The sequence below is a fragment of the Anastrepha ludens genome, chromosome 5, assembly GCF_028408465.1.
Source record: "Anastrepha ludens isolate Willacy chromosome 5, idAnaLude1.1, whole genome shotgun sequence".
Taxonomy (NCBI): Eukaryota; Metazoa; Arthropoda; class Insecta; order Diptera; family Tephritidae; genus Anastrepha; species Anastrepha ludens.
Window position 1 is genome coordinate 117,717,782 of NC_071501.1, and position 25,969 is coordinate 117,743,750.

At 40.3% G+C, this 25,969-nt stretch overlaps 1 protein-coding gene across 4 annotated transcripts in view; it reads left to right on the forward strand.

Annotated features, from left to right (window-relative positions):
* LOC128865138 (vitellogenin-like) overlaps positions 1 to 25,969 on the forward strand; it is a 172,053-nt gene that overhangs the window by 65,606 nt on the left and 80,478 nt on the right. For all 4 annotated transcript variants that reach the window (XM_054105155.1, XM_054105154.1, XM_054105157.1 and 1 more), the window contains exon 2: positions 13,686 to 13,712. The gene's annotated coding sequence lies outside the window, so the exon portion shown is untranslated. The remainder of the gene's footprint in view (positions 1 to 13,685; positions 13,713 to 25,969) is intronic.

Consider the following 25,969-nt stretch of genomic DNA (forward strand, 5'->3'; position numbering starts at 1 on the left):
CCGGAAAATGGGTTTCGAGTAGAGCATTAAACGGTGTATGAACCATCAGGTTTTCGAATGGAATCCAGCCTTACTGAGCGGCCTAAATGAAGGACCTTACAAAGTCTCGCTGTTTCCCTCATTTCTTCGACGTTACTGCAGAAATTTCTATAGGATTCAAGTTTGGCTTGCCGTACTTTTTTCTTATATTCTCTCTGTGTAAGTCGATGATTGGTCAGTCCTCTTCTGTTTTGGTCTTCAAGGCCTTATTAAGAAGTTTCCTGGACCGTACACGAAGCTTCGACAGTTCAGGGTTCCACCAAGGAACCGCTTTCCCCTGTCTGCTTTGCCTGAGTGGACACAGTTCCTCAAAGTAATTTATTAAAGTACCTTCTAATTTCTTAGCAGCATCTTCAATCATTTCTGCTGATTTGAGTTTTTTCAGGTTTGGTAATCGCTCTGTTACAAGCTCACCATACCTGTCCCAGTCCACATTTCGAGGATTCCTACCGGAAGGTATTGATATTGTGTCAATTCCCAGTCGGAATTCGATAAGACGATGATCAGAAAGAGAGTCCTCTTCCAAAACTCGCCATCGGTTGATTTGATTTCCAACTGACCTATTGGTAAGTGTTAAATCAATCACCTCTTGTCTCCTTCTGGTCGCAAAAGTTGGTTTGTTACCAGTGTTTTGGATGACCAAATCGGATGACAGGATAAAATCCAGTAACTTGAGACCTCTGGGGTTGCATTTGCTGCTTCCCTACACAATGGTCTGTGAATTTGCATATGGATTCTGCGTACTTGACCACTTCTCTTAGCTCCCTCGAAGGAGGTGGCTGTAAAGAGTCGTAGGGTAGGTAGGCCGAAACTATGATAGCTTCGACACTGTTCCCACTTTTCAAGTACTTTATTTTTGCAGCAACGATAGCTCCGGAGCATAGCTCTTTTAACATCGTGTGTTCGATCAACCTCGGCATGATAATACATGCTCGCGGTCTCACATTCCCTTCACAATGAAGTATTTGTCCCCACGACATAGCACTTAGACCACAGATACGCTTGTGACATACCCATGGTTCTTGTATAAGTATTATGTGTGGGTTTGTTAGCAGTTTTGCATGCCTACGGCACAAGAGAGCCGTAGACGCTTTGCTATGCTTCAGATTTATCTGTGTAAATATTATTTCAGTCATGAGACTGAGTATATTTACGCTTTGTCCTCCACCTTATCCTGGACACGGAACTGGATCCGCCCCAGATGTAAGTGAGGACAGCACCCGTACTTCGACTTAGGAACCTTGAGGGACCCAAGATCGGTACCCAGTACCAGGTGGGAACCCGCCTCCGAAGTGGTAGCGGATTTCTGCCTGGTGCACGAGTATACTCTCCAGAGAGTCGTGTCAAGATCCTTATTCTGAACACGGATGCGTTTGAGGAGTTCTGCTGAATTACAGGAAGGACCCGGAATCCAGACACTCGCTCGTACCAGCCTTTCTTTGCTACTCTCAACAAGAATAAACTTGCTATTTTCGCAGGCTGGAATCTTTGCTATCGCTTTTTCTAGCCATTCTCGGGAAAAAGCATTGGAACAGTGCACCTTTACGATGCCGTCCACCACGCTTTTCCCGTCGAACGTCGGCGCGTCTTTCGACTCACCGATAGCTTTCCAAAGATAGCTGTCAAGATAGTCTTGTTGCCCTTTGGACAGTAGATCATCTTGTTTGTCGGTATATATCTCCACCGTCATTGCCTTTGCTGCCATTCTCGCGAATGATTCGCCAGACGTTGACGGAAGAGTGTCATTCGACATTTGAGGTCCCTTAGCCTCTGCCTTGTCAGGCAAAGGTTTGTCTGCCTTGGATTGGGTCGAGGATGCAGGCATTTCCGAATTCCGTCTCTCGACTTTCCTCTTCTTTGCCTTTCTCCTCTTCCCGGTCGTTGGCACAGACCCCGTTTCGTTTCCGGAAGAGCGCAGCGCTACAGAGGAATCCTCTGTTCTGCCACGCTTTCTCGTTTCCGTTACAGGTGTCGAAGTTGACGGAGCTTGAGTCCTTGCCTTAGCTAGTGCTTCAGCTTGCCTCGCCTTCTGTCTTCTTCGTTTGATCTGCCTAGCGGTTAGACCAACACCTGCGTTCGAATCTCCAATAACTTCGGTCTTTTTACCGGTACTTACCTGATTCACACCAGGTTTAACCGTTGTCAAAGACTTACTCGGTACCAGAGATCCGTCTGAGTCTACTGAGAGATTGTCCGCCATCTCCACATCCTCCACAACTTGTTCAGTTGCTTCAGATCGTTTCGACTGCGGTATATCGCTCACACTCACTCGGCTCTCCATTGGCATAGCCAATGTGCCATGTTTCACCACTAGTAGTGCGCTTCCTCCGAAACCCTGGGTGTCAGTTCCGGTCATAGGGGAGTGTGGGGTTCGGACCTGCACATCCGATGCCCGAGCCGTCGATTGCTCGACGGGTGGATTTCCCAGAAGTGGGTTACCTCGTGCAGAGAGATCCTTGGTTAGCCTCCACATTGTAGGAAAATGCATTTTATACCTCCTGCCTGGTTGTCCGTACGGTACTCTCCACATAGTACTTGGGTGGCCACCAATTCCGCCGTTCCGCGGTTGAGTGGATACCCAATTCCTATATGGAGCTGCCCTCTTAGTTCGTGGTAAGTTAATCTCCATAGAATGCGGTTAACTCGCCACTTAAGCCTCATCCCAGCGGCAAGGAGACCGACATGACAAGGTACGAATTACTTTACTTCTTTATCCAGTTTGAAAAAGGCAGAACTAACAGCGCAGTTGTTAAGATCGATGATATCAATATGAATTTTTACGTGGCGGATGCGAAACTCAGCGCGCAACCAGGTACCCTGCGTAACTTCGCCTTCTCACATTAGCTCGCTCTCAAACGGCTATTCGGAATCTTCCCCAGAGGATATTTGGGTGCAGCAGAAGAATCGTCCGGGCCACTCCCAAGTGAATACTGTTCAAGGACTTTGCCCACTCGCGTGGACTTCTGCATACGGCACCGTCCTTCTTTAATTTATAAATACATACACAAGCCTTGAAAAGTACGTAACCTACTAGCAATTTTAATAAACAATTAGTAATTTATGTACGGGTTTTTTGGTTATTGTGGGTAGAGAAAATCTCTGTAACGAGTAAAAGCGAATAATGACCAAAATTCTAGGAAATTCACGATTCCATAGGATGTAATCAGTAGAGAAAATCTCTGTACCGAGGAGAAGCGAGTAATGACCAAAAGTCTAAGAGAACAGGGAAAAACATACAAGTAAATTCAAGATTCAATAGGGTGTTCTGGCTTCAGATGGGAGCAAAAGCCTGGAATTATAAAAATAAGCATGAAACTGGCGGACGAAGGCACAAAATATCCCCATCCACCGATTTGCATCAGTCAAGCCTTATGAGAAGACCTTAGTTTGCCAGTTAGTTCTGAAACTCTGCGTAAACGTTTAGTGCAACATAAATTATTCCCACGAATTCTACGAAAAGTACCACTAATTACAAAGAAGCACGTGAAAGTCCGTATAGAGTTGGCAGAAGAGCATGTGTCCTGGCCCTTGGGTTAATGGCGAAATATATTGCGGTCAGATGGCAGCAAAGTCGACTTGTTTGGTAGTACAGACTCCGCGTCCTCCTAACACGCAATATAATCCCCGATTCACCACAAAAACGGTCAAATATGGCGGCGCTAAAGTCATGGTATGGCGGAGCTTTTCATGTAGTGGAGTTGGCCCAGTTTATTTGATTAAGAGAATCAGTAATCAAAGGGCAAATATATAAAAATACTGCACGAGGTAATGTTACCATATTTCACATGGAATATTCCACTGAAGTGGGTATATCAGAAGGATAATGATCCCAAACCAGCAAGGCCGTAAAAGAATCGAATCAGAAAATCATGTCTTTGGCGATATCAACACGGACCACGCTGGTATATACATTGTGTAAAATAAGTACCCGGAATTTAAAAAAAAAAACACATTTTTTCATATTATTCATCATTATTTGTTGGATCGCCTTCAAAATAGGCTCCTTTTGAGCCGATACAAATATTCCAACGAACAACCCAGTCATCCATGGCCCGCTGGTAGGCCGGCGCCGGGATGGCCTTCAGCTCCTTTAGCGAATTTTTTTTAATGTCTTCAATCGACTCAAAACCCCTTCCCCGAAGTGGCAATTTTAGTTTTGGGAAGAGAAAAAAGTCACAGGGTGCGAGATCTGGCGAATACGGTGGCTGTTCGATAGTATTTATTAAGTTTTTGGTCTTGTATTCGCGTACAATCAAGGCTCGGTGCGATGGCGCGTTGTCGTCGTGCAGAATCCACGAATTGTCCTTCCACAATTCGGGCCGTTTACGGCGAATGGCTTCACGTAAACGCCTTAAAACGGATAAATAATATTCCTTATTAACCGTTTGGCCCTCTGGAAGGAACTCAGAGTGCACCACGCCTTGGTAATCAAAGAAAACCGTGAGCATAACCTTCACTTTTGACCGGCTTTGGCGTGGTTTTTTTTGGATACGGCTCGTTCTCGAAGCGCCATTCAGACGATTGCTGACTGGTTTGCATATCGTACTCGTAGACCCATGTCTCATCACCAGTTATTATGCGTTTCATGAACGTAGGGTCCGTATTAGCTCGGGAAACCATGTCTTCAGAGACCTCCTTCCGATGCTCTTTTTGCAAAAATCCATAGTAAAATTCGCCAAGTAAACAAAAGATCAACTCACTTTGACTGCAGAATAAAACACACTAAGTAATAGATCCCGTTCTAATAAGGCTTGTGCATTCAAGGACATGTGTACCAACATGAAAAAACCAAATTTGAAGTGTCAGGTATTCCCGGGAGAGTTTAAATTATAAATTCCGGGTACTTATTTTACACAATGTATAGCATAAAAATCAGGTCCTATGTGACCATCTTTGCAGCAACACACACGGCGCATACCCAAGTCCTTAACTGCAATATTCCGAACGAATCCATAAGCAATGTTCGAGTCCTCTGCTAGCTCTTTGATGGTAAATTTGCAGTTATTGATCAACTTTTCTTTCAATTTCTTAAAGTCTTCCGATGTCGACAGCCTGCCCCTGCTCCTACCTTCGGCTTCCTCTGTGGACTCACGATCTTTTCTGAAGCGTTTATTTCAGTCTTAAACGACTGTTTTCTTTAGGGTATCATTACCGAAATAGTTTCTCTACATTTCTAAGGATTTCACACCGTTGAATCCATTTGTAATGCAACATTTAATACAAACTCATTGTGGCAAATTCAAATCTATTTGTAAAGCTGTACAAAATCGAAAACACGTGTAGAGGTAGATTTACTCAAAACGGCGTAACTGTTACAAATGTCAAGCAATGGCGATAAAATTTCGGTAGGTCAATCACAGATGTGGCAACCAAAACAAAAACAAAAAAAAAACAGAACTCAAATCAGTTGACTTAGAGCGTCACCTGGCGGTTGTTCTGGGAACTTTTTGCTCAAGGTAGATTTTCTTGTTGTGGCAAGTACTTTTTGTTTTCAATAAATTGTAAGAGTCAAAAATGACAAAAAAAAAAATTTTGTTTTTTTTAATTTGCTGTACTCAACATGAAATATATTATATAATAATTCAGTCTTATTACCTTTGTGAAATAAACTATAAACTACTGTCGAGAAAAATTATGAAAAATACTATTTTTTTCATGCTGCTGCTGATTACTCCTAACCCTAACCCCTTAATTAAATATAATAAGTGAATAGCTGGCTTTCTCACACAAAATTGCTACTCTTCGTGAACTTTGTTGCTAAGCTCACTTCTGAGCGTATTTTTTTGTTTGTGCTTTTTGGTTTTGTTGTTTTGTTTTTTCGTACATAGCTACTCCACATGCAAATGAGCACTCAATTTCTGCTTCACTTGCTTACATAACTTCCACACTAGTTCCCCTCCATTTATTTAATACACACACAGGAGTATATAGTGCATCCTACTAAAAATATTTTATGATGACTTTGAAGTTTTGCCGCATTACTGCCTCTGGTAGCGCGCGTATTTTCTAAAGTGTGATACAAATAATAATTACGCCTGACAGACGTTCAACTATAAAATGTAATTAAAACGTTAATTATTTCTCTTGACAAACACCGCACACTCCACATACGCCATACTCCACATTCTGATAACTTCTTCTGCAGCTTCGTGTTCCACGACCACTCACCGCCACTTAATTATATGTGTATGTGTGTATGTATGTATATCCCTACCATACATTCACCATACTCATATGCAGCAGCATTAAATGCATCATGTCTGCTTATGCTTATGTTTGTGTACTTATGCATGCGAATGTCGGTATATGCACTTAGTGGAAACACTTTAAGTAAAACGTTGTACCCACGTAAATACCAGTCACTTAAGTGAACTACAAGCACTACAATGCGCGTATATTTATATATATATATAAATATATCTGCGTATGTACAGGGTGGCTGATGAAAGCCGCTACCAAAAAAAAATTGAATAACTTTTTTTCTTTTTAAGTTATCTGTTCCATTTTTGTTTTAATTTGCAGATTGATCTTTAAAATTTATTAAAATGGATAACTGGGACACGCAAACAAGAATTTGGATAGTCCGCCGCTATCACGCACTGGATTCCGTAGTTTTGGTACAGAGAGAGTACAGGCGGATGTTTGGCGGCGATCCCCCGAGCAGATGGACCATAATGAGACTGGTGAATAATTTTGCTGAGTAAGGAACAGTCGCAAGAAGGCCTTATCATCGAAACCCACCAGTTCGGACGGAGGAATCGATCGCTGCTGTAACTGCAGCTATACAAAGCAATCCAAGGGTTTCAACAAGAAGCTTATCTGCTCAACTTGGTGTCAGCCGACAGTCTTTGCAAACAATAATGCACAAAGATTTAGACTTATTTCCCTATAAAATTCAAATGGTTAACAAACTGAATGCAGCAGACTTGCCGATTCGCTTATAATTTTGCCAGAAGATCCTCAAATGGTGGAAGAAGACCAAAACATGTTAAACTGCCTTTTCATGTCTGATGAGGCCCATTTCGATTTAAACGGCAATGTGAACAAACAAAATTGTCGAATATGGAGTACTTCTAACCCACAGATACTCTACGAGACGGAATTGCATCCTCTTCGCGTGACAGTGTGGTGTGCGGTTTCTTCACGCTGTATTGTCGGGCCTTATTTTTTTGAAGAAAATGGTCACACCGTTACGGTTACTGGAGACCGTTATTTGAAAATGCTGAAAGAATTTTTCTATCCAGAACTACGCCGAAAGAGAATTCCTTTCAACTCTGTGTGGTTTCAACAAGATGGGGCAACGTCTCACATAGCCCAGACTGTTATGACAGAGTTGCGACGAAAATTTCCCAATAAACTGATTTCAAGAAACTCCGAATTTCGTTGACCCCCCAGGTCGCCTGACCTTACTGCACCTGACTTTTTCTTGTGGGGTTTATGTAAACAAGAAGTTTATAAAACAAAGCCAACAAATTTGGATGAACTAAAACAATCCATTCGGGCAACAATTGCGGCTATTCCTGTCGCAACTCTCAAAGCAGCAAAGAACAACTTTTTACTAAGATGCCGCACTTGTGTCAACGAGCATGGGGGGCATTTAAATTCAATTATTTTTAAAACTAGTTAAGCTACATTTAATAAAATTTAATGACCTTCAACTTGAAAAAAAAATAAATGAATTCCATACACTAAAAAAAGTTATTTGAGTTTCTTAATGTAGCAAAAATCATCAGCCACCCTGTACATAGGCAGTTATAAAAATATTTCTTACAAATCAACGTGTGCCTCAACCAATTTTCTTCGCACCTGGCCACCCTTTTTTGCAAGCACTGTGCTTGCACTATACATGTGCGCTTCTATATGTACTCGTATGTATATGTATGTATGTGTATGTCCGCTTTGTGATCACCTGGAGCCGTGAACTGGCATTAACCACACATTACTCACACGAAAGAATGCCGAAATGCTGCGACCAGCTAAAGCGTGTGTCGTTCTTCGTCACTGCCTCAGGGCAGTTTACGTTCCTTCGCTTTTACCCATCTCCCTCATTATTACCGCTACCGAACCCTCTCACACGCTCCCTTCCCCTCCATGTGCGACGTCTTCTCATTTGATTGTGTTTTAAAGTGTTCGCCGTGTGTTGGAAGAGTTGCTGGGTGTGTGTGTGTGTGTGTGTGGACAGCGCCATCGCGCAAGTGAAGTGAAAGGAGGCGGTGGTGATGTTAAGAGATGGCAGTGAGGTGGTTTCAGTATTGCTGCGGTCGAAAAAATATCTTGTTTCATATGTACGATGGACGTTAATAGCCCCGTCAATCGAGTTTGCTTGCTACGGTCGAACGATCTGATCGGCGATTGCATAGAGTATAGAGCAACAGCAATGGCAACGACAGCAACAGAATGAGAAGAAGTTGCGCGTTGGAGAGCAAGGTAGAAGGAGAGAGTCGTGCGGCAGCAGCCATAGCGGCACAAATTCGTGAAGGTAAATTGTGACCGGCGCTTTGGCTTTGACTGTCACTATTGCTATATTGCTTTGTTGCTCCTAATGGTGATGGGGATGTTGATGGTGGTGTTGGTGCTGCTGCTGCTAATCCCAATGGACCACGGCTGACTCCAGTTGTGCTGCGGTTGTTGTACGCCAACCAATGAATCGCTGCATTCATTCCCTGGTTGACTTCTTGGACTCATGTGAACATACATGCAAACATACATTCAAACATGCATACATTTATACAAAAAGGTCGTTTAATATTTTTTGCTCTCTTCTCTTGCTGCTGTAGCCAGTTAACTTCTCATTTGTTGTTGTTGTTGCTGTTGTTTTATCTTACCTTTCTTATCGTCTTACTTTATTCTATTTGCTGAGCTTTTCATTTTGCCGTTGTTTCTACTTCATCGTCTCGTAATCGCGTATCGAATCATACTCGTTATTGTATTTGTATCATCAACCGCTAGTTGGACGTTCCTTAATCTTTTATTTATAAACATACATGTATACATGTGTGTTTGTGTGTGTATGTATGGACCCACATCTGTATGCACTTTGCCGGCCACTTCGCAAAGAGTTAGCGGCTAGAGATTTAGTCTCAAACATTGCTTTTCATCTGTTTCTTGATTTGATTTTATTTTACTTTAACATTGTATTATTATCGTTTACGTTATCTTCTGCTGTTGCACTCGAATATTTCAGTAAATGGAGTGTAGAGTGGCCATAGAAATTTTATTCATCAGCTTTAGCAAGCGAAAAGATCTGGGAATGGAAATCAAGCGAAAAGAATCTACAAACGATCAAAACAACGCGACCAACTTGAAGTAATATTCCTGTTTTGTACCAGGTGGGGCTAAATTAATCATCCAAGCTTGTTTTTGAATAACTTTTTTGCTATATAAAAAGGAAAATGATTTTGAGTGATGGAAATTTTTATTTCGATCTTACGCTCCATTGCTTGTCTGTTTGTATATCGCAGTTGCCTAGTTCACAAGTGTCAAAAAGGATTGACGTACGACGCCATTATACATTTTTCGTTAGTGTGACTAGTTTTGCGCCACCTTGAATTTCATTTTTTTGTATGATTTTGGAAAAGTATAGTGCATTCTACTACAAAAACAATGTAACTCAAAGCTCCAAACTTTCTAATATATAAAATTCACGAAAATTTAACAAATAAAAAAAAAAAATTGTCATACAAATTTTAAACCTTTTAATCAGAATTTTTACAAAACTTCAAGACCTGCCATTTTATAGTCTATTAAATTTTAGTCTAATGAAATCCAAGTTTAAAGTCGCTCACAAATCGCGTTGATTTTTTATATTTTTTGAGCCACTTCCAACTTGCGCTTTGTTATACTAAATGAATGGGCCAGAAATTTTCTAGAAATAATGAATTAGTTTATATAAAGTCTTAAGCCTAACAAAGAAAACAAGCGTATTTTTTTGCTCAAAATTAACTTTATTCCTCAACGTAATTCCTATCAAGAACAACGCAGGCATTCCAGCGCCGCTCTAACATTTGAACACCTCATTTGTAGTACGATTTATCTTTTGCCTCAAAATAGGTCTCAGTTTCAGCGAAAAGCTCTTCATTCGAGCGAAATTTCTTACCGGCGAGCATTTTTTTAGGTCTGCGAACAGCCAGTAGGTGGATGTGGGGACAATTTGAAGTTCAATTCATGTAGTTTTGCCACTGTTTTGATTGACTTGTGACACGGTGCGTTGTCTTGTTTTTGGTCAACAGTGAGCCAACAGAGCTTTCCCATAGTCAGATGCTCATACAATATAAAGCCAAGACCTTCGTTTGATATCTTTACGATGTCAACTAACTCACGCCACTTCACTTTTCGATCATTCAAAACGATTTTGTGGATTTTTTGATGTATTCTGGTGCTACCGCCTCATTTGGACGTCCACTGCGTTGTACATACATCATCGGTGCCTCCGTATCTCCACGACCACGTTTGAAGTCAGCAAATCATTGTTTTTTGTTTTTGTTTCTGATGGAGCGCAGTACCCATAGCACTTTTCAAGTCATTGCTTTGATTGAACGCCAACCAAGACGCAGTGTAAAAGTAAAACCCGAAATTATTTTTGTTCCATCCAATAACGAAACTAGCGTCCCTCTTGGCACAATAACTCACGAACTAATTAATAGAATATCATGAAATTTTAATAGCTGTATTTTTAAGGTTAGTAGTAACTGAAAATGCCTTCCTTTTCCTCTGCTATCACCAGCTAGTACCGAAGAAGAAGGACTTGGCTTCTCATGGTGTGTCCAACTGGCTCCGGTTAGCACGAGAAAGAAATGACTGGTGTGCTTTGTTAAATTCGGCCAAAATCGCTTAAGCGGTTATCGCCCAATTCAGAAATATGTACCTCAAAATTTCAAACTTTTAATCAGAATCAGCTGCATAAGCCCATTAAATTTTGGTGTAGTAAAGTACAAGAATGAAGTGGCTCAAAAATCGCGCGGATTTTTTGACAATTTTTTTTTTGTTTTGCAGATAGTCTATATGAAAAATGTTGAGCATTTCTCCATTCCTCCCCCTTCCATGTTATCATTACACCATCGCTTTGTTTCTATGCGGCATGTAAGTCCTTCTGCCATTTCTGTGTTCTGCTGCGGAAGTTTTGATAGACAGTTTGGAGGCCAATGTAGAAAAATATACAACAATGACTGAAGTTTAGGATACACTCACCGGACGGCTTTACGTGGGTGCCTACCGACGTCGGTGTGTCTCCACGCTGCTCAAAAGCGCAACGGATCAAATCATTGCGTTGATCAGCGCCCCTAAAAGCTAAAAGCATTTACGGTATCAATTGGCAGAGTGGAATGGACGCACTAACTATCATATATTGGGGGCGTTTGAGGCCTATCTAAACTTCTAACGTGCTATGGGTCCGGTACCTGGTTGTAATGTCCCTCCACATCGAGCCGAAAAGGCTCTATAACCGCATTTAGTTGTTAAATCACAACCACCATGATGCTCCTATCCTCAAGAACAGGGAAGACCAAGCTCCGAGGGCTCCTGTTACCCGTGGTACCAAACGTAAGTTTCCGGCCAGACTTCGTAGCCAAGACTCCCGCCAGTTGAGATTCCATACAGCTCTGCACTGGTGACCATACCCCAAAAACTATAACAGCTTCAGCCTAAAAATCCTTCGCCATCTGAATACTTCACGCGCATACTGACCTAGCATATCGACATTACGACGGGTGGTTACTCACCACTCACATCATACCGTCCATCGGTGCAACTAATCCCCACACCCATAAGGTTCCTAAGGTCTGTGTACATTGGGCATTTGCAGAGGACATGCACCCAATATTCTCTTGGCGACCAACAAACACTTTCTTCATTTACAGACAGCCGCCTCTTATGCAAAAAACGCATTAAGAGGCCCATACCCCATAAGGAGAAAACCCAGGCTAAAGCAAAATTAAGCCTCCCTAATGTACTCATATATGTACACACGGCGTTTGAGAGTGTTGCCCCAACGGCCTTCTCATCTACACATTACTCATATATACATTCAGGAGCGTTTTGCACTCCAAATACCCAATTTTCACATCCCCTTTGATAACCATAGATCCTGCAGGAGCGGCATACTAAGCCTCCTTCTCAACCTGAAGGCAACAGCTCGCTGTATGACTAAGCACGATGGCTGAGCTCCAAGTCACACCTACCAAAGAGTCGTATCTGTCCGACAATTGCCTGCTGTCTACAAGAAGTGAAGATTTCTGTATTCTGCTGCGGATGTTTCGCTAGCCAAATTTGGACCAATTTGGAAAAATATACAGCAGTAACTGAAGTTTAGGGTAATCGTAATTACAGAACTCTCACTTCATTTCTATCTATGATTTTCATGATTTGGGATTTATTAATTTCAAACTGAAGTGTTTCTTCGCCAGCAAAAAGAAAGTCTGCCCAAAAATTTGAAAGTCTACGCTTTGGATTCAATAATGTCACTACGAATATCGAATTTTATATTTCTTTCCAAATTCGAAGGTGATATGGCATTTCGTCGAACTGCTCGAATTCCTAATGTCAAGATTTGTTATTCCATTTGACTAACGCAGCTGCCTCCTGATGAATCCAACCTCGGTTCGAGAGACGTGATTGTAGTTTCTCGTTGTTTTTTGATTGTTGTGGCAGCATAAACATTCCCCATACATGTACGAGGAATGCTGCTGAAGTTTCAATGCTTGGCCGGACATAAGCCCGGGTCAGTCTGGTTGCGTAGAACCGACTATCGTGGGAGCGCGAGAGACGTGGTATTCTCTAGCGTTTGATGGGCTTAGCTATTTTCCACTTGATGAGAAACAGCTGGCAGGTATCTAAGCGCAGCCTGAAGGCTGCACCGCCTTGCCATTCGATTTTCCGCAAAATCACTTTGATCTTTGGTGCGCACATTAGCTTAAGATATGTATGATTATTACGCCTTTTTAATTGATTCCCACACCAAAGGCCGCAATTTTGTTAAGCTTTCTTAGAATTACTGGAGTACGCAAAATATATTTCTCATTCCTATGGTGTGGTGTGCCAACATTTAAAATTCTTTCATTCATGGAGCTGAGCTGCTCAAATTGTTTTTGATTTTTTGTTTACTTTTTCTTAAAATTAATCAGCCGCATTTTGCATACATTCACTTTTGATTTTATCCCGCAAAATATTTCCGCTGTGTGGGGTCCTTTGTACACACCCACACACGCACGTATGTATATACACACATACCCACACCTCCACAAAAAGGCACCTACCCTTCCACGAAAGATTTAACCGACGCAATATTGGCTAACTGACTGCGGTTTGCGGTTGGCGGTCAGTCAAAACATCGACATCGAAACCGCTTACAGACTTCATTTGCAGACTTTACTCGCTTTTGTGCTTTTGTTGGCGAATACGCCAAATTTTTTTGTATTTCACTTTGCACAAAATTAGCCATTTCTGTTGGATATTATTTAAACAGAAGTGGTGGCCATTAATGGGAGGGAAAAAATTCGTTACTCTTTTTAATGCTGCTATTTTAAGTAATTTTCAGTGGTGTTTTTGCGGCAGCTTTAAATTGCCAAACTCTTTAATTTTTTCTGCATTTTTCCTTTTGAACTTTTCAATCTTTTTAACGCATACTCTTTTTTGCTTTGCTCTCTTTACAGGCAATTTCTTGGCATTAATTTTTAACGGTATGTATCTGAAATTTATTTATGTTTTATATCCTAAAAAATGTGCGAGAATATTACTGTTTTTGGGGGTAACGAGCAGTTAAAAGTGGTCTTAAAGTGGAGCAGCAGCTAAGACTGCGAAAGACCGGCTGCGGGCTTATAAATTTAAATGAGTTTGTGTGTGTGTGTGTGGCTGTGTGTTTGGTACGTTGGCCGCATGAATTTAAGGAAGAAGCGCCAAAGCAGCAGCTAAGCAGCTAAAAGGTATGTGCATGAGGTCGAAAGAGCGAAAGGGAGCGAGAGCCAATGCATGTAGATAAGTTTGTATGTGTGTGTGTGTGTGTGTGAAATGTGGGCAAACTAGTTTATGACAACATTACAACGCAACGTTGGCGAATAAATGCGCTATTTATGCGAGCAACTAAAGTGGCAGTAGCAGGAACAACAACAATAACTGTGCACAGTATATTGCAAAGAAAACAATGAAGCGAAAAAAAAAAACTGAAGAAAAAATAACTACACAGGCAAGGCTTTAGCCGGAGCAACGCAAATACTCATACAAATCACTTGAACTGCAGTGCTGCACATCTCAGCTCAGCACCACGGCACGCGGCGGATATGCAGCTCTAGCGAAGAAGCAACAGAATGCGAGAACGACGCCTCTGTTTTGTCAAAGTAGCGTTGCAAGTTTTCTTTTCGACCTTTTTCCCCATTCCTTGCCAATGCAGTTGCTTCTGCAGTTGACTCACTCACCAAGTAGAAGTGGTCTGTATGTAGCGGGTGTTTTTTTGAGCTGCTTGTGAACTAGCGATATCAATAACTATGCTTTTACTGTTGAGAATGGCTGGAACTGTATTGACATTTCCGTTCAGTTAGATTTGGCAAGTCAGCATGCATCGTTTAATGACAGAACAACGCCTCCACATTGTGGAAATTTATTAAAAAAAAAAAAATATTGTAATAATAATAATAATAATTAAATAAAAAATCTGTTCGCGCTCAAAGAACACTGGGGCATGAAACGAGGAAATAGCTGCCTTTACGGCGAATAGCGCCATGCTAACAGAATTTTTGTTTACAAAAATTAATCAGCTAAACATCGAAAGCATTTGGTTCCAAAAAGACGGCGAAACTCGCCAACTCGCGCTTTCAAAAATAAAAATTAATAATTGGCGCGCACCCTTTTGTTAGGTATTTGGCCGAGTTCCTCCTCCTATTTGTGGTGTGCGTCTTGATGTTGATCCACAAATGGAAGGACCTACAGGTTTAAGCGGACTCCGAATGGCAGGTGGTTTTTATGAGGATATTCTTCATGGCAGAAATACACTCTGAGGTCTGCCATTGCCTGGCCAGAGGCGATCGCTATTAGAAAAAAATCTTTTCCATCATTTTCGTGTTTCATGCACAAGGATTCGAATCTACATTCTCCGAATAGTTGTCACGCACCAGGCCTTTCATTTATTGCAATATTTAAGCCCCCATTGACGCCATACGGCCAGATTTGTTTGACAGATTAGTCAAAAATTGGATTGATGGAATGGATCATGTAACATAACTCGTAGCCGCGACGGACATATCCGGTAGCTCATATTCAAAAAAAAAAAATGCCATGAAATTATCTACCTGATTATAATAAAAAAAATTCCCTCGAAGAATATTTCTGTTTTATATTAAAAAAATTGAAATTTGAAAGGCCGAGCCAAGAAGCGCCGAGAGATTTGGTAGCTCGTAAAACACTCAGGATAAAAAGGTTGCATTGCATTTAAAGCTCTGGCAAGAGCGTTGATTGTCAAGGAGAGAAGAAGAAAAGTATCAGAGAAAGAGATAGGAAAGAATAGATACAGATATAGAAATTGTTAGTCCTGTGACAATTTTTCAGATTCTTTGGCAAATCTGTAAATATCCTCCAGTGTTGACCCCATGGATTGTGTCCTGCAATAATACTGACGATCAACCTGCCTTTAGTGCAGCCTGATTGTCACGAAAGACTCTAATCTGTTTCCCGCTCCAGCTTCTCTCAGGTATCTATCCATTCTGATACTTTCAGAAAACAGTTTCCATACCTCCCCTCCTTTATATTACCATCTTCTGTTCTCAGGCTCTTAAACAACACCCATTACATACATATGCATGTAAATGCAATGTTCACTCCGGTCGCCGCCGTTACGTTCCGTTCGCCTCGCACTTGCCTCGCCGCAACTCTTGCATTTTAGGTTGGTATTTTTAAACCCTACTTAGATACACGCGTGCTCTTCAGCACATGTAGTCCACTTGGAATCGCCACGACTTGGCTGGCTTACCTAACTCCACACCACAGTGCTTTGGGCTGCACTAAGCTCGCCGCCATCGCCTCTGAGGTGTGTAATTCCCATCGCACGGCTATTGCCGTTTACTTACCGGCATTTGTCATTTTTTGCCTACTCTTTGCTTGTTTTGCTCCAAGTGATTGCTGGTGTTGTTGCTGCCGCTTATTGCTTTCATTATTTTTGTTGCTGCTGCCGTAGTATTGTTGTTGTTGTTGTTCGTATTTATGTTTTCTTGATGAAGCTGACAAAATACGTAGTTATTCTGCATGCCACAGCGCCATTACAAAAAAGTATTTACCATAAGTTGAGTCGGTTTAGTGGTTTGGAGGTTTGGAGGTGGTTCGAAAAAGCATTTGCTGACGAAGTGCAGAATTTATTTTTGAAGTAAATTGTTTGTTATTCAGGGAGTAAAATCTTTATGGCGGTGTATTCAGTGGAATTTTGAGATTCTTAACTTTGTTGTTGTAAAAGCAAAAACATTTCCCTACAAACACTTGTAATAAAAGAATACTGCTAAAATGGCATTCCTTAGTCGTATATGCCGAGCCGTTTTAAGGCTGTAACCATCTTTTTTCACTGTTCTGTGGTTTTTAAACGGCTCATTTCTTTTGGAAAACTCTATAAAATATTAATTAGATTGCAAGGAATTCCAAAACCAAGCTAATGTGAATTCCTGGATGCGCTAATATCCAAGGAAATTAGGACGCCCATCGAGCAGCCAAATCCATATACTTGTACCACTTTTATAATTTTGCTATTAACTCTAAAAAGCTGATTATCAGAAACTCCCATTAGAAGCAAATAAACCCCAATGGCCCTCCTCTAAGGCTACCTTCACCAACCACAATGATGGTGGTAGAGGTGCTGACTGAGTGACTCACCCCAGACGCAATTAACACAAACGGTGCCACTAGTAGAACCACTGCCGTTATTTAGTCAAACCATCTTGATTTGACTATAAATCATCCATTTTCTTTCCTGCAATTTCCACCAGGTTGTTCATTGAGAATTTCTCCAAAATTCTATGTCGTATAGCACCCAGACTTGGCCACTCAGACAGTTAGTGGAAGACTGTCTGCCTAGGATCTTCTTGATTGCAGCTTCTACATCCATCGTTGCACGGCTACCCCATCTTCCTGGCGGGGCCTCCTAAAGGCCAATGGCCGGTTATTGTTGACGTAATTCTGAATGTGTCTGCTAGTGGCTTTCTTAAAAACTCGTCAGGTTTGGATTTGTTGAAATTGGGCCACGTTTCCTTCGCTATATTGCAGGTATGGGTGTTGTTCCATCTGGCAACAGCCTGCTTCTGGAATTGCAAAATAATGTCCCTTTTGTAGACGCTTCGCGGGCAGCCCACTGCTACCACTTCGGACACTCTAGAGTAAACATCCCCTGTCTTGCCAGCTCATCAGCTTTTTCATTTCCTCCTACATATGTTCCTATGGCCAGGTACCCGGATGAGAATGATGTCTGTCATGCGACGTAAGGCATATAATTTAATTTTTTTAATTGGTTTTCGGTGACTTTATAGCTAAGATGGCTGCTGACTATCTGAAAAAAATGCATACTTCCGATAGCTGTTGTGGATGGTTTCTAATTATCCTGCAAGCTTTCTTTATCTCGAGAACTTCTGCTTGAAAGATGCTATTCCAATTCGCCATCGAGTTTCTCGTTCCAAAATCGTGCAAGCGCTTAAGCTTAACAAATCCTAACTATCTTTTGGAATTTAGAAACCCTATTTCATTTAACTCTCCGTTGGGCACATGGGCCTGGGCAGACTTTTTCGACTTTGGGCGTGAGTCTAGCATATTTCTATTATAGCTAACGAGTTGAGCTGCCAGTAGCTTCCTTTAGATTTCTTACGGTTTATGGATATAACCTTTTAAAAATGATCCTCAAACAGGACGAAAAAAGGCCATACCCTGGTGCCCGACCGAAGGTTTGGTTGGACGGTGTCCAACGGAGGGTTAAATACAAAATATGTTACCAAATGTGAAATTTTGTACGTAGTATTTTTAGAAAAATTTTGGGTATGCAGTTTTATAGCCCACTAAATTTTGGCATAACAAAGTGGAAGTTTACAGTAGCTCAAAATTCGAATTAGTTTTTTATAATTTTTTGTTTGTTCTTTTTTTGTTGTTTTTTCTTCCATATAACGAATACTCGCACTGTTCCCCTAAAAAAGATGCTTGGTAAAAAGCCAATTTTCACTACTTTATATTTTTCTTTAAAGTACGCCACTTGACAATTATATGTGAAAAATGACATAATTTAAATATCCACCAATTCAAATATCTACAGATAAAATCTAACGAACACTCGTCGTTCATGAAGCCTAATTGTTGCGAGCGTTTAGATATCGAAGTTGAAGCTTGTTCAGCAACACTTTGCGCTACAGCAGCAATATTCTGAACAGAGCGTCCAGCGGTTTTGGTCTGCGAGTCCATTTTCCATCCTTGACAGAACCAGTTTCTTGAAATTTTGTCACCAACCTTTGAATTGTCGACTCATTCGGACGATTATTTCCACCAAGAAAATCACGAATTTTGTTCTTACCTATCGATAATTTTCATAAAAAGTTCCAGTAAGTTTAACGGGTTGTTTTAGTGTTGTTAAAATTTTAAATCTGACTTTATGACAAATGTCAAAGATGACATAAAAAAAGCTACCGTCGAAGAATTATTTACTACTGACATCTTGGTGACAATTTCCTGCAGGACATAGTAGCATCTTGAAGCAGATCTCCCCTTCCTTCTCTGTTCTTCGCACTGATCTCTCCATCCGCAAACTGTGTTTTGAGGGTTGTGCTAGGGCTATCTTTCCGAGCAGGCAAGACTGGAAGGAGGGGAGAGTCGGCACGGATATAGGTACCTCTGTTTTCACTGACGGATCCAAAATGGAATCTGGAGTGGGAGCGGGGGTTTTCTCTAAATCAGCCATCATTTCGGTCTCCTTTAAACTGCCGAAAACGAGCAGGGTTTTTTAAGCAGAGGTCTTCGCGATCCTGCAGGCATGCAAAATGCTTCAAGACCGCTGTTGGGAGGGAGACATTAATATTTTTTCCGATAGCCAAGCTGCAATCAAGGCACTGTCGTCGCCGTATTGCAGCTCTCTTCTGATGAACTTCTGTAAGGAGGAACTCAAACATCTCGATCGAGCAGGAAACGTCTCCCTTATGTGGGCCCCTGGGCACAGGAGTATATTGGGAAATGAAATTGCCGACGAGCTTGCCAGGAAGGGGTCGACAGAATCGGTTTCAGCTGTCCCCCTCGCAGACATCGGTGTCCCCTATACGATAGAAACAGAACGCTTAAGGTGATGGGAATCCCCGCCATTTAATTTCCAAACTCATTGCGGTGTTCACTGGTCACTGGGTGATCGGTACTCATGCGGAAAAGCTTGAAATTCCGTACAACCCCTATTGCACAAGCTGTGGGGATCCTGCAGAGAAAGAGACTGTTGAACATTCCTTAGCGTGCCCTTTGGGGATGACTTGAAGAAATTCTCCAGCCTAGATCCCTTTTCTCTCCTCCACTACATCAACAGCACTGGATGGCTCTAGAAGGTTTTCTCTTCCCAATAACTTTTCTTTGCACAGGTAATGAATGGTCCACATTATGGTATCAAAATGGCACTTGAAGTGTGCCTGTGGCACTCTTGCCATTTTCCCTACCTACCTACCTACATCTTGGTGCAGCTTTTGAAAGTTCTTTTCAAAATTAAATTTAAAATTATTTAAAGGAAGGGCTCTTTGAGATTTCCACAAAACACACTGGGTACGATTTCCCCTTTTTTTTTGTTTTTGAAATTTGTGTTTTTCTGAATTTTTTTTTTGTGTTTTGCTTTTCTGTCCTGTTTTCTTAATTTTTTTGAATTTAGTTTTTGTGTTCCTTTTTCCTTAGTTTTTTTCATTGCTTTTGTTTTGCTTAGTTTTTTTTTTGTTTTCTTTTTCTTTTTATTTAATTTTTGTTACAGTGTTGTTGCGTTTTGTTTGTCTATTATATACATTTTATTCATTTTGTACAATCATTTCTCGTTGGCTTTTACTCACACGCACATTTTCGAGCGACCAATTTGCAAACAAAATTTGTGATTCGTTGTTGTAATTTTTTTTATTGTTTTACAACGCTCGCGTTTCATTTTTAATACGAGGGGTGCCTTTTATATTTCGGGATTAGAGAACAAAAACAAATTTTAATCATCGAAAATCACTTTATTGTTTTTCAAAATATTCTCCATGAAGATCTATACACTTTTGCATGCGTTTGAACCAATTGTCGAAGCACTTTTGCCACTCTGAATGAGGTACCTTCAAAACATGCATTCTGAATGCCGCAACCGCTTCTTCAGGTGTCGAAAAACGTTGACCGCTCAGTTTGTTTTTTACGTACGGGAATAAAAAGAAGTCATTCGGTGCCAAGTCAGGACTATACGGCGGATGCCCCATTAATTCGATGTTTTGGGTGCTCAAAAATGCAGTTGTTTGAGCCGATGTGTGAGAGCTCGCATTGTCCTGGCGAAGAGTGATCCGTCTTTGGCGATTGGTTTTAGTAATTTCTTGGAAGAAAACTGGCAAACAAATTGTTGTGTACCACTTAAAATTTACTGTTCTGTGTTGTTCTAGTGGTACGGTTGCGACATGCCCAGTTTTTCCGAAAAAATAGGCGACCATTTGCTTGGAAGTGCTTCGTGCGCGAACAACTTTTGTTGGATTTGGCTCAGCTTGAAACACCCATACAGTCGACTGCTGTTTCCTTTCGGGCTCATACGCGTAAATCCATGATTCGCCACCTGTCACGATGTCATAGACGTGTTTCGAAGCCCCGCGATCGTATTTTTTGAGCATTTCCTTCGACCAATCGACACGAGCCTTTTTTTGAGCTATTGACAAATTGTGTGGGATCCAACGCGAACAAATTTTTTTGACAGTCAAATGTTTATGCAATATTGAATGTATGCTGGTCCCACTAATGCCTAAGATTGTCTCAATCTCACGATAGGTCACATGACGATCTTGCAATATCAGTTCGCGCACAGCATCAATGGTTTTCGGAACAACAACTGATTTTGGACGACCTTCACGAAATTCGTCTTGGAGTGAACTACTACCACGATTGAATTCACCATACCATCGATAAACACTGGTCCTTGATGGAGCTTCATCGCCAAAAAATGAATTAAGTTCATCCATGCATTGTTGCTGAGTTAATCCACGTCGAAAGTTGTAAAAAATAATCCCACGAAAATGTTCACAATTTACTTACATTTTTGGACCGAGAGGAATCTTTTAAGTTACTGTAAACAACACAAATAGCGCTGGTATTTCAAAACGTTCTGAGTACGTAAAAGCCAAAAAAATGACAAACTTTGCGATACAGCTGTCAGTTGCCAGATTGCAACACCAGGGCTGCCAAATCCCGAAATATAAAAGGCACCCCTCGTATTGCATTGCAGGTAATGAAAAAGAAATGATGGTGAGTCGGCTAGCTCAAATGACGGATAAGAGAAATACAATTAATAAAAGGCCAAGAAAAACGCTGTTTATACATATCCACAAGCATACATATTCATATATATTTCTATATACATATATATATACATTCGCCTTTTAGAAATCTACCAGCATTCGACATAAATTATCCAATTCATACGAAAACTGTCACTCCATAGGCACTCCTCCTTCCATAGGCCATTTCAACTTTCACACTCTCAGTCGGTTGTGCTTGATTTCGTGAGTTATAAAAATAACTGTAGGTATATGCAAGTATGCATAGAGCTATGCGGTATTACCGACTGTCTTAACAGTACTAATGCCATGAAATGTGACGAAATTAATAACTTCCTTAATTGCCGCCGACAACGCCAATACCTCTTAACTCACCTCAGGGGCGTCTTTTACGACAAATGAAAGGCCACAATGATTGAGTTGAGCACTTACTACAATACATAGTTCGTTCCTTGCGATTCCTGCACAACACATAAGCACACACATGCATGCATACATATTCACATAACATTCGACAAATGAAACGAACTTAGCCGCGCAAGAGAATCGCCGCAAGCGCGCTTTACCCTCGTAAGGAAATATAATGGAAAAATACGAATATATAATTGAAGTCACCGCCAATGGTTTGTAATGAATTTTGTTGAAAAAAAAAAATGTTTAACTGCAAAAAAATGATTGCACCTGTACGAGTAGTGCTCTGTTGTGGTAATTTGCACTAAAATATCAGGCACTTTTGTTGCATCATCAGCAATCGTTGTAGCTTTGAGCGCAATGAGTTTTAAAAATTTGCAAAAATGAATAGAAGAGAATGTTGATTGTAAAAGAAATAGCTTTTTATTCAGTAATTTTTCTGGCAAAATTAACTCTTAAGCTTTTACTAATTCACTGAGTTTACGTGTATACTCTCCGGGCTGGGTGATAAATATCAAGTACCTAAAAGTGGGAAGAAGGAAATCTAGTAAAACACGTACATTCTAAATTGAGGTGATAAAAAGTAAAGAAGCGCTTAATCGAATGTACCGGGAGCGCCAACAAAGTTACAGAAACAGTATCGATTAAATGGCCGTCACTAATACCTTTCACTTAGCCAGCGATCAGAAATCAAAGACAGAACAATAGAGTTGTGCGGTTGCCTTACGTAACGCAACTTGACAAGAGAAATGGGGACACTTCAGAGGTTAAGGTTGAATGATTAGGTGGTCTTATTCACATTTTTGGTCACTTTCAGTTGAGGTCTATGGAACTTGAACACAAATTTTGGAATCGCGAAGATTTTAATTTTTTATTTGCAAAAAAAAAAAACAAATTATAAAATAAATAAAACACAAATAAATAAAAAAAACAAAAACAAATAATAAAATAAATAAATAAAAATAAAAAAACGATAAAAATAAAAAAGAGAAAAAAAATAGGTAATAAAAAAAATTAATAAATACAATAAATAAATAAAAAAATAAATAAAAAAAAAGGATAAAAAAAATAAATAAATAGTAATAACTAAATAAATAAACAAAAAATAAAAAATAAATTAAATAAATAAATAAAAATTGAAAAAATCAATAAATAATAATAAATAAAAATAAATACTTAAAAACAGATAAAACTAAAAAAAGGTAAAAATAATAAAATGAAAGAAAAATAAAAACATAAAATAAAAATAAATAAAAAAATTAAATAAAAATAAATAAAAAAATAAAAAAATTCAATTATAAAAATAAATAAATAATTAAAAAAAATTGGAAATATCGATAAATAAAAAAAAAATAAATAAAAAATATATAAAAATAAAAAAAAATTCATAAAATTTTACATAAATAAAAAAAAATAAAAAAAAAAATAAATAAAAATAAATAATTAAATGAATAAATGCGGTCTATGGCACTTGTTTCAAGGTGAGGCTAACGTCAGAGCGCTTGCTTTGAATGCTTTTCTTCTTCCCTTTAGCAGTGCTGACACCACTGCCATAGAGGTTGCAGCTGTCCACGGCCCGATCTGGATTGTGCCGGCTTACATGCCTTACGACGCAGCGGATGTGCCTCCTGCTGAAGCAGTGAGAAGGCTCGTCAATACGGCGCATCTGATCCAGAAAGGTATCATTATTGGAGCAGACGCTAATGCACATCATATTGTTTGGGGTAGCACAAACAACAGCACACGAGGTGAGCAACTCTTTGATTATATTCTAGCGAATAAGCTTGATATATATAATAGAGGTGATGTCCCTACGTTTCTTAACTCGTCTAGAAGAGAGGTACTCGATATTACTCTTGCTAGCGAATCATGTACACAACTGGTGCAGGACTGGAGCGTTGATAAACAGCACTCTTTTTATACAACATTCACTTTAAAAGCCGAAACGGCAAAACCCATGAAGTACCTTAACAAAAAACGTATGAATTGGATCAAATATAAAGAACATCTTGCCAATGGACTTCCTGATATCAGGCAGTTTGAAATGGCAAATAAAAACGACATCGAAAAGGCTGTCAACATGATAACGAAGACGTGTCAAAGCGCAGCACGACAATCTTGCCCCCTGACGAAAACAGGAGGTAAGCATAAACCTTTTTGGTGTACTCCAGAAATCTCAGAACTTCGCAATCGAACTCGGAAACTCTTTAACCAATCTAAAATAACAGACGAATGGGAAGAATATCGACAATGTCTCAAAGACTTTAAGAAAGCTGTCAGAAGTGCAAAACGCACATCCTGGCGATCATACACTCAAGAATTAGAGAACTCTTCAGAAGTAAGCAGACTACGCAAGATTCTTGCATCAAACCCAGTCTCTCCCAGTTTTATCATGACTCAAGATGAAACTTGGACTACTTCAACTGACCACACTCTCAGAATACTTCTAGAATCTCACTTTACAGGCTGTGTTCCCATCTAACTGCACTTCCCAGCACTCTTCAGAGTAATTATGGGAATAGATCAGAACTAATCAGCTCTAATAGCATCTCTATAGCAATATTAAGTTTTAAAAAATTTAAATCACCAGGTCCTGACAACATCGTTCCAGCAGAACTTCAAGAAGGACTGGAAATTTTACTGCCTTGGTTAACAAGGATCTTTAACAAGTGTTTAAATCTCTCTTACCTTCCGACAATTTGGAAGAAATCGAAGGTAGTATTCATTCCGAAAACGGGGAAGCCTTCACACTGCAAACCAAACGGCTTCAGGCCCATTAGCCTAACCTCTTTTTGCTTAAAGGCTTTTGAAAAAGTCTTAGATGAGCAAATCAAAACCCAACTGATACTAAGTTGATCTCTGAGGCACAACATGCCTACACTAAAGGGAAATCGACTGAAACGGCACTTTATTCACTGGTGCAAAGAGTGGAAACTTCCCTTCAGAATAAGGAGTACTCTCTTGTCGCATTTATGGACATAGAAGGTGCTTTTAATAATATTGAACCCAACGCTATTCTGTCTGAAATTGCCAAATTGGGTATTAATTACTCCATCCGAAAGATGATCGAACAAATGCTCCAAAATAGAATAATCACTTCAGAGCTTGGGTTAAGCCGCATGAGAATGTACGCCGTCAAAGGCACTCCTCAAGGCGGAGTACTTTCACCCCTTCTCTGGAATCTCGCTGTAAACAGTTTGCTTCGAAATCTCGAAAAAGCAGGCTGCAAGGTTGTAGCCTATGCCGATGGCATTGCTCTCTGCGTGTCAGGCAATCACCTGAATACCCTCACTGAGCTCATGCAACGCTCAATCAATATTCTGTCAAAATGGTTCACCGAATGCGGACTAAATGCGAATCCAGCAAAGACAGATCTTGTTCTCTTCAACAGAAAACAACAATCCCCTCCACTGCATAACAATCACTTTAAAAGGGGAATCATTACTCCTATCTGATTCAGCTAAATATCTAGGAGTTATTCTAGATAGGAAGTTGAGTTGGAAATTGAACATCGAAAACAGATGTAAAAAAGCTTTCATAGCTCTTTATCTTGTAAGAAAGCTATAGGCAAAACCTGGGGTTTTTCACCTCGGATCATTTATTGGACATATACCTCGATCATGAAACCGATACTCTTATACGGTCTGGTTGTATGGTGGACAGCACTCGAAAAACGGTGTAGAGTAGCCACAATTGATCGAGTCCAAAGAACAGCCTGCCTCCTGATAACAGGATGCTTAAGTACAACACCTACTAAGGCTCTAAATACGTTGCTTCACTTATTCCCTATCGATCTGGCTGGCAAAGCGATTGCAGCGAAAGCAGCGACACGCATGAATGCTATATCGAAATTGAATAAGTATCTTGGCCATTCGGCCATACTGAACAGGAACACGGTTATCTCTTCCGACATAGACTATCATGTAAGTCTTCCATCACCACCCTTGCTGTTCACTCCCAACCAGAGAAGAATGGAAAAGAAATCTTACCGAAATCGATGGCCCTCTGAATATATATACAGATGGTTCAAAACAAGACGGTAAAGTGGGATTTGG